Source organism: Phoxinus phoxinus (genome assembly GCF_949152265.1).
Source record: "Phoxinus phoxinus genome assembly, chromosome: 24".
Taxonomy (NCBI): domain Eukaryota; kingdom Metazoa; phylum Chordata; class Actinopteri; order Cypriniformes; family Leuciscidae; genus Phoxinus; species Phoxinus phoxinus.
In genome coordinates, this window is record NC_136899.1 from 16,939,411 (window position 1) to 16,953,766 (window position 14,356).

Below are 14,356 nucleotides of genomic sequence, written 5' to 3' on the forward strand. Positions count from 1 at the left end.
GATTGCATTGCAAATATCTTTAATGCACTGTTGAATGAGTTAGTTCTTGAATGCATAGGCAACAAAGTGCATGACACTTTTTTTGTTATTCTTCAATGCACAACGCTTGAGCTTATAAGCAAACGATGCAACAGCAGATTGCATTGCAAATATCTTTAATGCACTGTTGAATGAGTTAATTCTTGAATGCATTGAAAGGCAACAAAGTGCATGATACTTTTATTGTTATTCTTCAATGCACAACGCTTGAGCTTATAAGCAAACGATGCAACAGCAGATTGCATTGCAAATATCTTTAATGCACTGTTGAATGAGTTAGTTTTTGAATGCATTGCAAGGCAACAAAGTGCATGATACTTTTATTGTTATTCTTCAATGCACAACGCTTGAGCGTATAAGCAAACGATGCAACAGCAGATTGCATTGCAAATATCTTTAATGCACTGTTGAATGATTTAGTTCTTGAATGCATTGCAAAGAAACAAAGTGCATGATACTTTTATTGTTATTCTTCAATGCACAGCGCTTAATCGTATGTGTAAAGCGATGCAACAGCAGATTGCATTGCAAATATCTTTAATGCACTGTTGAATGAGTTAGTTCTTGAATGCATTGAAAGGCAACAAGTGCATGATACTTATATTTTTATTCTTCAATGCACAACGCTTGAGCTTATAAGCAAATGATGCAACAGCAGATTGCATTGCAAATATCTTTAATGCACTGTTGAATGAGTTAGTTTTTGAATGCATTGCAAGGCAACAAAGTGCATGATAATTGTATTGTTATTCTTCAATGCACAACACTTGAGCGTATAAGCAAGCGATGCAACAGCAGATTGCATTGAAAATATCTTTAATGCACTGTTGAATGAGTTAGTTCTTGAATGCATTGCAAAGAAACAAAGTGCATGATACTTCAATGCACAACGCTTGAGCTTATGAGCAAACGATGCAACAGCAGATTGCATTGCAAATACCTTTAATGCACTGTTGAATGAGTTAATTCTTGAATGCATTGCAAAGAAACAAAGTGCATGATACTTTTATTGTTATTCTTCAATGCACAACTCTTGAGCTTATAAGCAAACGATGCAACAGCAGATTGCATTGCAAATATCTTTAATGCACTGTTGAATGAGTTAGTTCTTGAATGCATTGCAAGGCAAAAAAAAGTGCATGATACTTTTATTGTTATTCTTCAAAGCACAACGCTTGAGCGTAAAAGCAAGCGATGCAACAGCAGATTGCATTGCAAATATCTTTAATGCACTGTTGAATGAGTTAGTTTTTGAATGCATTGCAAGGCAACAAAGTGCATGATACTTTTATTGTTATTCTTCAATGCACAACGCTTGAGCTTATGAGCAAACGATGCAACAGCAGATTGCATTGCAAATATCTTTAATGCACTGTTGAATGAGTTAGTTCTTGAATGCAGTGCAAAGAAACAAAGTGCATGATACTTTTATTGTCATTCTTCAATGCACAGCGCTTAATCGTATAAGCAAACGATGCAACAGCAGATTGCATTGCAAATATCTTTAATGCACTGTTGAATGAGTTAGTTCTTGAATGCATAGGCAACATTCAACTGTTGAATGAGTAAGTTCTTGAATGCATTGATAAGAAACAAAGTGCATGATACTTTTATTGTTATTCTTCAATGCACAACGCTTGAGCTTATAAGCAAACGATGCAACAGCAGATTGCATTGCAAATATCTTCAATGCACTGTTGAATGAGTTAGTTCTCGAATGCATTGCAAGGCAAAAAAAAGTGCATGTAAAAATATTTTCCTTTGGTCAAATATGGACTTCTGTATGGCTGATTTAACATCAGGAGTCTCTAAGTTTATATAGTTTAAAACCAATTAGGACCCTTTGACCAGAAATAAGTTCAATCCGTCAAGATATGGACTTCTAAATAGACTTAATTATGGCTAATGAAGCATCAGAAGTTGTCTATGAGTATGTATGGAAAGTTCAAGATTGAGGATTTTTTGGCCAGAAATATTTTCCTTGGATCAAATATGGACTTCTGTATGGCTAATATGACATTACAACAAGTCAATCTTTATGAATAGCAAGTTAATGTTCAGGGACTCTTTGGCAAGGAATATGACCATTAAAGTCAAAAAGTGACCTCTGTATTCAGAATTCAAAGACTCTGTATGGCAGATTTTTTATCAAAAGTAGTCTATTTTTTTTTTTTTTTTTTTTTTTTTTGTTAGGACCCTTTAACCGGAAATAAGTTCAATAAGTCAGATATGGCCATATATGGCTTTTGGAGCATCAGAATGAGTCAATGAGTATGTATAGAAAAATCAAGATGAGGACTCTTTGGCCAAAAATATGTTCAGTAGGTCAAATATGGAATTCTGAATGGCTGATTTAACATCAGGAGTCTCTAAGTTTATATAGTTTAAAACCAATTAGGACCCTTTAACCAGAAATAAGTTCAATCCGTCAAGATATGGACTTCTAAATGGACTTAAATATGGCTAATGAAGCATCAGAAGTTGTCTATGAGTATGTATGGAAAGTTCAAGATTGAGGATTTTTTGGCCAGAAATATTTTCCTTTGGTCAAATATGGACTTCTGTATGGCTAATATATTATCACAACAAGTCAATCTTTACGAATAGCAAGTTAATGTTCAGGTAACTCTTTGGCCAGGAATATGACCATTAAGTCAAAAAGTGACCTCTGTATACAGAATTCAAAGACTCTCTATGGCAGATTTTTCATCAAAAGTAGTTTATATATATATATATTTTTTAGGACCCTTTAACCGGAAATAAGTTCAATAGGTCAGATATGGCCATATATGGCTTATGAAGCATCAGAGTGAGTCAATGAGTATGTATAGAAACTTCAAGATTGAGGACTCTTTGGCCAAAAATATGTTCAGTAGGTCAAATATGGAATTCTGAATGGCTGATTTAACATCAGGAGTCTCTAAGTTTATATAGTTTAAAACCAATTAGGACCCTTTGACCAGAAATAAGTTCAATCCGTCAAGATATGGACTTCTAAATGGACTTCAATATGGCTAATGAAGCATCAGAAGTTGTCTATGAGTATGTATGGAAAGTTCAAGATTGAGGATTTTTTGGCCAGAAATATTTTCCTTGGGTCAAATATGGACTTCTGTATGGCTAATATAACATCACAACAAGTCAATCTTTATGAATAGCAAGTTAATGTTCAGGGACTCTTTGGCAAGGAATATGACCATTAAAGTCAAAAAGTGACCTCTGTATTCAGAATTCAAAGACTCTGTATGGCAGATTTTTTATCAAAAGTAGTCTATTTTTTTTTTTTTTTTTTTTTTTTTTAGGACCCTTTAACCGGAAATAAGTTCAATAGGTCAGATATGGCCATATATGGCTTATGAAGCATCAGAATGAGTCAATGAGTATGTATAGAAAAATCAAGATGAGGACTCTTTGGCCAAAAATATGTTCAGTAGGTCAAATATGGAATTCTGAATGGCTGATTTAACATCAGGAGTCTCTAAGTTTATATAGTTTAAAACCAATTAGGACCCTTTAACCAGAAATAAGTTCAATCCGTCAAGATAAGGACTTCTAAATGGACTTCAATATGGCTAATGAAGCATCAGAAGTTGTCTATGAGTATGTATGGAAAGTTCAAGATTGAGGATTTTTTGGCCAGAAATATTTTCCTTGGGTCAAATATGGACTTCTGTATGGCTAATATAACATCACAACAAGTCAATCTTTATGAATAGCAAGTTAATGTTCAGGGAACTCTTTGGCCAGGAATATGTCCATTAAGTCAAAAAGTGACCTCTGTATACAGAGTTCAAAGACTATATGGCAGATTTTTCATCAAAAGTAGTCTCTATTTTTTTTTTTTTTTTTTTTTTTTTTTTAGGACCCTTTAACCGGAAATAAGTTCAATAGGTCAGATATGGCCATATATGGCTTATGAAGCATCAGAGTGAGTCAATGAGTATGTATAGAAACTTCAAGATTGAGGACTCTTTGGCCAAAAATATGTTCAGTAGGTCAAATATGGAATTCTGAATGGCTGATTTAACATCAGGAGTCTCTAAGTTTATATAGTTTAAAACCAATTAGGACCCTTTCACCAGAAATAAGTTCAATCCGTCAAGATATGGACTTCTAAATGGACTTAAATATGGCTAATGAAGCATCAGAAGTTGTCTATGAGTATGTATGGAAAGTTCAAGATTGAGGATTTTTTGGCCAGAAATATTTTCCTTGGGTCAAATATGGACTTCTGTATGGCTAATATAACATCACAACAAGTCAATCTTTATGAATAGCAAGTTAATGTTCAGGGACTCTTTGGCAAGGAATATGACCATTAAAGTCAAAAAGTGACCTCTTTATTCAGAATTCAAAGACTCTGTATGGCAGATTTTTTATCAAAAGTAGTCTATTTTTTTTTTTTTTTTTTTTTTTTTTTTTTTAAGACCCTTTAACCGGAAATAAGTTCAATAAGTCAGATATGGCCATATATGGCTTTTGGAGCATCAGAATGAGTCAATGAGTATGTATAGAAAAATCAAGATGAGGACTCTTTGGCCAAAAATATGTTCAGTAGGTCAAATATGGAATTCTGAATGGCTGATTTAACATCAGGAGTCTCTAAGTTTATATAGTTTAAAACCAATTAGGACCCTTTAACCAGAAATAAGTTCAATCCGTCAAGATATGGACTTCTAAATGGACTTCAATATGGCTAATGAAGCATCAGAAGTTGTCTATGAGTATGTATGGAAAGTTCAAGATTGAGGATTTTTTGGCCAGAAATATTTTCCTTGGGTCAAATATGGACTTCAGTATGGCTAATATAACATCACAACAAGTCAATCTTTATGAATAGCAAGTTAATGTTCAGGGAACTCTTTGGCCAGGAATATGTCCATTAAGTCAAAAAGTGACCTCTGTATACAGAGTTCAAAGACTATATGGCAGATTTTTCATCAAAAGTAGTCTCTATTTTTTTTTTTTTTTTTTTTTTTTTTTAGGACCCTTTAACCGGAAATAAGTTCAATAGGTCAGATATGGCCATATATGGCTTATGAAGCATCAGAGTGAGTCAATGAGTATGTATAGAAACTTCAAGATTGAGGACTCTTTGGCCAAAAATATGTTCAGTAGGTCAAATATGGAATTCTGAATGGCTGATTTAACATCAGGAGTCTCTAAGTTTATATAGTTTAAAACCAATTAGGACCCTTTCACCAGAAATAAGTTCAATCCGTCAAGATATGGACTTCTAAATGGACTTCAATATGGCTAATGAAGCATCAGAAGTTGTCTATGAGTATGTATGGAAAGTTCAAGATTGAGGATTTTTTGGCCAGAAATATTTTCCTTGGGTCAAATATGGACTTCTGTATGGCTAATATAACATCACAACAAGTCAATCTTTATGAATAGCAAGTTAATGTTCAGGGACTCTTTGGCAAGGAATATGACCATTAAAGTCAAAAAGTGACCTCTGTATTCAGAATTCAAAGACTCTGTATGGCAGATTTTTTATCAAAAGTAGTTTATTTATTTTTTTTTTTTTTTTTTTTAAGGACCCTTTAACCGGAAATAAGTTCAATAGGTCAGATATGGCCATATATGGCTTATGAAGCATCAGAATGAGTCAATGAGTATGTATAGAAAAATCAAGATGAGGACTCTTTGGCCAAAAATATGTTCAGTAGGTCAAATATGGAATTCTGAATGGCTGATTTAACATCAGGAGTCTCTAAGTTTATATAGTTTAAAACCAATTAGGACCCTTTGACCAGAAATAAGTTCAATCCGTCAAGATATGGACTTCTAAATGGACTTCAATATGGCTAATGAAGCATCAGAAGTTGTCTATGAGTATGTATGGAAAGTTCAAGATTGAGGATTTTTTGGCCAAAAATATTTTCCTTGGGTCAAATATGGACTTCTGTATGGCTAATTTAACATCACAACAAGTCAATCTTTATGAATAGCAAGTTAATGTTCATGTAACTCTTTGGCCAGGAATATGACCATTAAGTCAAAAAGTGACCTCTGTATACAGAGTTCAAAGACTCTGTATGGCAGATTTTTCATCAAAAGTAGTCTATATATTTTTTTTAAATATTTTTTTTAGGACCGTTTAACCGGAAATAAGTTCAATAGGTCAGATATGGCCATATATGGCTTATGAAGCATCAGAGTGAGTCAATGAGTATGTATAGAAACTTCAAGATTGAGGACTCTTTGGCCAAAAATATGTTCAGTAGGTCAAATATGGAATTCTGAATGGCTGATTTAACATCAGGAGTCTCTAAGTTTATATAGTTTAAAACCAATTAGGACCCTTTGACCAGAAATAAGTTCAATCCGTCAAGATATGGACTTCTAAATGGACTTAAATATGGCTAATGAAGCATCAGAAGTTGTCTATGAGTATGTATGGAAAGTTCAAGATTGAGGATTTTTTGGCCAGAAATATTTTCCTTGGGTCAAATATGGACTTCTGTATGGCTAATATAACATCACAACAAGTCAATCTTTATGAATAGCAAGTTAATGTTCAGGGACTCTTTGGCAAGGAATATGACCATTAAAGTCAAAAAGTGACCTCTGTATTCAGAATTCAAAGACTCTGTATGGCAGATTTTTTATCAAAAGTAGTCTATTTTTTTTTTTTTATTATTTTTTTTTTTAAGACCCTTTAACCGGAAATAAGTTCAATAAGTCAGATATGGCCATATATGGCTTTTGGAGCATCAGAATGAGTCAATGAGTATGTATAGAAAAATCAAGATGAGGACTCTTTGGCCAAAAATATGTTCAGTAGGTCAAATATGGAATTCTGAATGGCTGATTTAACATCAGGAGTCTCTAAGTTTATATAGTTTAAAACCAATTAGGACCCTTTGACCAGAAATAAGTTCAATCCGTCAAGATATGGACTTCTAAATGGACTTAAATATGGCTAATGAAGCATCAGAAGTTGTCTATGAGTATATATGGAAAGTTCAAGATTGAGGATTTTTTGGCCAGAAATATTTTCCTTGGGTCAAATATGGACTTCTGTATGGCTAATATAACATCACAACATGTCAATCTTTATGAATAGCAAGTTAATGTTCAGGTAACTCTTTGGCCAGGAATATGTCCATTAAGTCAAAAAGTGACCTCTGTATACAGAGTTCAAAGACTATATGGCAGATTTTTCATCAAAAGTAGTCTATATTTTTTTTTTTTTTTTTTAGGACCCTTTAACCGGAAATAAGTTCAATAAGTCAGATATGGCCATATATGGCTTTTGGAGCATCAGAATGAGTCAATGAGTATGTATAGAAAAATCAAGATGAGGACTCTTTGGCCAAAAATATGTTCAGTAGGTCAAATATGGAATTCTGAATGGCTGATTTAACATCAGGAGTCTCTAAGTTTATATAGTTTAAAACCAATTAGGACCCTTTAACCAGAAATAAGTTCAATCCGTCAAGATATGGACTTCTAAATGGACTTCAATATGGCTAATGAAGCATCAGAAGTTGTCTATGAGTATGTATGGAAAGTTCAAGATTGAGGAATTTTTGGCCAGAAATATTTTCCTTGGGTCAAATATGGACTTCTGTATGGCTAATATAACATCACAACAAGTCAATCTTTATGAATAGCAAGTTAATGTTCAGGGAACTCTTTGGCCAGGAATATGTCCATTAAGTCAAAAAGTGACCTCTGTATACAGAGTTCAAAGACTATATGGCAGATTTTTCATCAAAAGTAGTCTCTATTTTTTTTTTTTTTTTTTTTTTTTTTTTTAGGACCCTTTAACCGGAAATAAGTTCAATAGGTCAGATATGGCCATATATGGCTTATGAAGCATCAGAGTGAGTCAATGAGTATGTATAGAAACTTCAAGATTGAGGACTCTTTGGCCAAAAATATGTTCAGTAGGTCAAATATGGAATTCTGAATGGCTGATTTAACATCAGGAGTCTCTAAGTTTATATAGTTTAAAACCAATTAGGACCCTTTCACCAGAAATAAGTTCAATCCGTCAAGATATGGACTTCTAAATGGACTTAAATATGGCTAATGAAGCATCAGAAGTTGTCTATGAGTATGTATGGAAAGTTCAAGATTGAGGATTTTTTGGCCAGAAATATTTTCCTTGGGTCAAATATGGACTTCTGTATGGCTAATATAACATCACAACAAGTCAATCTTTATGAATAGCAAGTTAATGTTCAGGGACTCTTTGGCAAGGAATATGACCATTAAAGTCAAAAAGTGACCTCTGTATTCAGAATTCAAAGACTCTGTATGGCAGATTTTTTATCAAAAGTAGTCTATTTTTTTTTTATTTATTATTTTTTTTTTTTAAGACCCTTTAACCGGAAATAAGTTCAATAAGTCAGATATGGCCATATATGGCTTTTGGAGCATCAGAATGAGTCAATGAGTATGTATAGAAAAATCAAGATGAGGACTCTTTGGCCAAAAATATGTTCAGTAGGTCAAATATGGAATTCTGAATGGCTGATTTAACATCAGGAGTCTCTAATTTTATATAGTTTAAAACCAATTAGGACCCTTTGACCAGAAATAAGTTCAATCCGTCAAGATATGGACTTCTAAATGGACTTAAATATGGCTAATGAAGCATCAGAAGTTGTCTATGAGTATATATGGAAAGTTCAAGATTGAGGATTTTTTGGCCAGAAATATTTTCCTTGGGTCAAATATGGACTTCTGTATGGCTAATATAACATCACAACATGTCAATCTTTATGAATAGCAAGTTAATGTTCAGGTAACTCTTTGGCCAGGAATATGTCCATTAAGTCAAAAAGTGACCTCTGTATACAGAGTTCAAAGACTATATGGCAGATTTTTCATCAAAAGTAGTCTATTGTTTTTTTTTTTTTTTTAGGACCCTTTAACCGGAAATAAGTTCAATAAGTCAGATATGGCCATATATGGCTTTTGGAGCATCAGAATGAGTCAATGAGTATGTATAGAAAAATCAAGATGAGGACTCTTTGGCCAAAAATATGTTCAGTAGGTCAAATATGGAATTCTGAATGGCTGATTTAACATCAGGAGTCTCTAAGTTTATATAGTTTAAAACCAATTAGGACCCTTTAACCAGAAATAAGTTCAATCCGTCAAGATATGGACTTCTAAATGGACTTCAATATGGCTAATGAAGCATCAGAAGTTGTCTATGAGTATGTATGGAAAGTTCAAGATTGAGGATTTTTTGGCCAGAAATATTTTCCTTGGGTCAAATATGGACTTCAGTATGGCTAATATAACATCACAACAAGTCAATCTTTATGAATAGCAAGTTAATGTTCAGGGAACTCTTTGGCCAGGAATATGTCCATTAAGTCAAAAAGTGACCTCTGTATACAGAGTTCAAAGACTATATGGCAGATTTTTCATCAAAAGTAGTCTCTATTTTTTTTATTTTTTTTTATTTTTTTTTAGGACCCTTTAACCGGAAATAAGTTCAATAGGTCAGATATGGCCATATATGGCTTATGAAGCATCAGAGTGAGTCAATGAGTATGTATAGAAACTTCAAGATTGAGGACTCTTTGGCCAAAAATATGTTCAGTAGGTCAAATATGGAATTCTGAATGGCTGATTTAACATCAGGAGTCTCTAAGTTTATATAGTTTAAAACCAATTAGGACCCTTTGACCAGAAATAAGTTCAATCCGTCAAGATATGGACTTCTAAATGGACTTCAATATGGCTAATGAAGCATCAGAAGTTGTCTATGAGTATGTATGGAAAGTTCAAGATTGAGGATTTTTTGGCCAGAAATATTTTCCTTGGGTCAAATATGGACTTCTGTATGGCTAATATAACATCACAACAAGTCAATCTTTATGAATAGCAAGTTAATGTTCAGGGACTCTTTGGCAAGGAATATGACCATTAAAGTCAAAAAGTGACCTCTGTATTCAGAATTCAAAGACTCTGTATGGCAGATTTTTTATCAAAAGTAGTCTATTTTTTTTTTTTTTTTTTTTTTTTTTAGGACCCTTTAACCGGAAATAAGTTCAATAGGTCAGATATGGCCATATATGGCTTATGAAGCATCAGAATGAGTCAATGAGTATGTATAGAAAAATCAAGATGAGGACTCTTTGGCCAAAAATATGTTCAGTAGGTCAAATATGGAATTCTGAATGGCTGATTTAACATCAGGAGTCTCTAAGTTTATATAGTTTAAAACCAATTAGGACCCTTTAACCAGAAATAAGTTCAATCCGTCAAGATAAGGACTTCTAAATGGACTTCAATATGGCTAATGAAGCATCAGAAGTTGTCTATGAGTATGTATGGAAAGTTCAAGATTGAGGATTTTTTGGCCAGAAATATTTTCCTTGGGTCAAATATGGACTTCTGTATGGCTAATATAACATCACAACAAGTCAATCTTTATGAATAGCAAGTTAATGTTCAGGGACTCTTTGGCAAGGAATATGACCATTAAAGTCAAAAAGTGACCTCTGTATTCAGAATTCAAAGACTCTGTATGGCAGATTTTTTTATCAAAAGTAGTCTATTTTTTTTTTTTTTTTTTTTTTTTTTTTTTTAAGACCCTTTAACCGGAAATAAGTTCAATAAGTCAGATATGGCCATATATGGCTTTTGGAGCATCAGAATGAGTCAATGAGTATGTATAGAAAAATCAAGATGAGGACTCTTTGGCCAAAAATATGTTCAGTAGGTCAAATATGGAATTCTGAATGGCTGATTTAACATCAGGAGTCTCTAAGTTTATATAGTTTAAAACCAATTAGGACCCTTTGACCAGAAATAAGTTCAATCCGTCAAGATATGGACTTCTAAATGGACTTAAATATGGCTAATGAAGCATCAGAAGTTGTCTATGAGTATATATGGAAAGTTCAAGATTGAGGATTTTTTGGCCAGAAATATTTTCCTTGGGTCAAATATGGACTTCTGTATGGCTAATATAACATCACAACATGTCAATCTTTATGAATAGCAAGTTAATGTTCAGGTAACTCTTTGGCCAGGAATATGTCCATTAAGTCAAAAAGTGACCTCTGTATACAGAGTTCAAAGACTATATGGCAGATTTTTCATCAAAAGTAGTCTATTTTTTTTTTTTTTTTTTTAGGACCCTTTAACCGGAAATAAGTTCAATAAGTCAGATATGGCCATATATGGCTTTTGGAGCATCAGAATGAGTCAATGAGTATGTATAGAAAAATCAAGATGAGGACTCTTTGGCCAAAAATATGTTCAGTAGGTCAAATATGGAATTCTGAATGGCTGATTTAACATCAGGAGTCTCTAAGTTTATATAGTTTAAAACCAATTAGGACCCTTTAACCAGAAATAAGTTCAATCCGTCAAGATATGGACTTCTAAATGGACTTCAATATGGCTAATGAAGCATCAGAAGTTGTCTATGAGTATGTATGGAAAGTTCAAGATTGAGGATTTTTTGGCCAGAAATATTTTCCTTGGGTCAAATATGGACTTCAGTATGGCTAATATAACATCACAACAAGTCAATCTTTATGAATAGCAAGTTAATGTTCAGGGAACTCTTTGGCCAGGAATATGTCCATTAAGTCAAAAAGTGACCTCTGTATACAGAGTTCAAAGACTATATGGCAGATTTTTCATCAAAAGTAGTCTCTATTTTTTTTATTTATTTTTTTTTTTTTTAGGACCCTTTAACCGGAAATAAGTTCAATAGGTCAGATATGGCCATATATGGCTTATGAAGCATCAGAGTGAGTCAATGAGTATGTATAGAAACTTCAAGATTGAGGACTCTTTGGCCAAAAATATGTTCAGTAGGTCAAATATGGAATTCTGAATGGCTGATTTAACATCAGGAGTCTCTAAGTTTATATAGTTTAAAACCAATTAGGACCCTTTCACCAGAAATAAGTTCAATCCGTCAAGATATGGACTTCTAAATGGACTTCAATATGGCTAATGAAGCATCAGAAGTTGTCTATGAGTATGTATGGAAAGTTCAAGATTGAGGATTTTTTGGCCAGAAATATTTTCCTTGGGTCAAATATGGACTTCTGTATGGCTAATATAACATCACAACAAGTCAATCTTTATGAATAGCAAGTTAATGTTCAGGGACTCTTTGGCAAGGAATATGACCATTAAAGTCAAAAAGTGACCTCTGTATTCAGAATTCAAAGACTCTGTATGGCAGATTTTTTATCAAAAGTAGTTTATTTTTTTTTTTTTTATTTTTTTTAAGGACCCTTTAACCGGAAATAAGTTCAATAGGTCAGATATGGCCATATATGGCTTATGAAGCATCAGAATGAGTCAATGAGTATGTATAGAAAAATCAAGATGAGGACTCTTTGGCCAAAAATATGTTCAGTAGGTCAAATATGGAATTCTGAATGGCTGATTTAACATCAGGAGTCTCTAAGTTTATATAGTTTAAAACCAATTAGGACCCTTTGACCAGAAATAAGTTCAATCCGTCAAGATATGGACTTCTAAATGGACTTCAATATGGCTAATGAAGCATCAGAAGTTGTCTATGAGTATGTATGGAAAGTTCAAGATTGAGGATTTTTTGGCCAAAAATATTTTCCTTGGGTCAAATATGGACTTCTGTATGGCTAATTTAACATCACAACAAGTCAATCTTTATGAATAGCAAGTTAATGTTCATGTAACTCTTTGGCCAGGAATATGACCATTAAGTCAAAAAGTGACCTCTGTATACAGAGTTCAAAGACTCTGTATGGCAGATTTTTCATCAAAAGTAGTCTATATATTTTTTTTTAATATTTTTTTTAGGACCGTTTAACCGGAAATAAGTTCAATAGGTCAGATATGGCCATATATGGCTTATGAAGCATCAGAGTGAGTCAATGAGTATGTATAGAAACTTCAAGATTGAGGACTCTTTGGCCAAAAATATGTTCAGTAGGTCAAATATGGAATTCTGAATGGCTGATTTAACATCAGGAGTCTCTAAGTTTATATAGTTTAAAACCAATTAGGACCCTTTGACCAGAAATAAGTTCAATCCGTCAAGATATGGACTTCTAAATGGACTTAAATATGGCTAATGAAGCATCAGAAGTTGTCTATGAGTATGTATGGAAAGTTCAAGATTGAGGATTTTTTGGCCAGAAATATTTTCCTTGGGTCAAATATGGACTTCTGTATGGCTAATATAACATCACAACAAGTCAATCTTTATGAATAGCAAGTTAATGTTCAGGGACTCTTTGGCAAGGAATATGACCATTAAAGTCAAAAAGTGACCTCTGTATTCAGAATTCAAAGACTCTGTATGGCAGATTTTTTATCAAAAGTAGTCTATTTTTTTTTTTTTTTTATTATTTTTTTTTTTAAGACCCTTTAACCGGAAATAAGTTCAATAAGTCAGATATGGCCATATATGGCTTTTGGAGCATCAGAATGAGTCAATGAGTATGTATAGAAAAATCAAGATGAGGACTCTTTGGCCAAAAATATGTTCAGTAGGTCAAATATGGAATTCTGAATGGCTGATTTAACATCAGGAGTCTCTAAGTTTATATAGTTTAAAACCAATTAGGACCCTTTGACCAGAAATAAGTTCAATCCGTCAAGATATGGACTTCTAAATGGACTTAAATATGGCTAATGAAGCATCAGAAGTTGTCTATGAGTATATATGGAAAGTTCAAGATTGAGGATTTTTTGGCCAGAAATATTTTCCTTGGGTCAAATATGGACTTCTGTATGGCTAATATAACATCACAACATGTCAATCTTTATGAATAGCAAGTTAATGTTCAGGTAACTCTTTGGCCAGGAATATGTCCATTAAGTCAAAAAGTGACCTCTGTATACAGAGTTCAAAGACTATATGGCAGATTTTTCATCAAAAGTAGTCTATATTTTTTTTTTTTTTTTTTAGGACCCTTTAACCGGAAATAAGTTCAATAAGTCAGATATGGCCATATATGGCTTTTGGAGCATCAGAATGAGTCAATGAGTATGTATAGAAAAATCAAGATGAGGACTCTTTGGCCAAAAATATGTTCAGTAGGTCAAATATGGAATTCTGAATGGCTGATTTAACATCAGGAGTCTCTAAGTTTATATAGTTTAAAACCAATTAGGACCCTTTAACCAGAAATAAGTTCAATCCGTCAAGATATGGACTTCTAAATGGACTTCAATATGGCTAATGAAGCATCAGAAGTTGTCTATGAGTATGTATGGAAAGTTCAAGATTGAGGATTTTTTGGCCAGAAATATTTTCCTTGGGTCAAATATGGACTTCTGTATGGCTAATATAACATCACAACAAGTCAATCTTTATGAATAG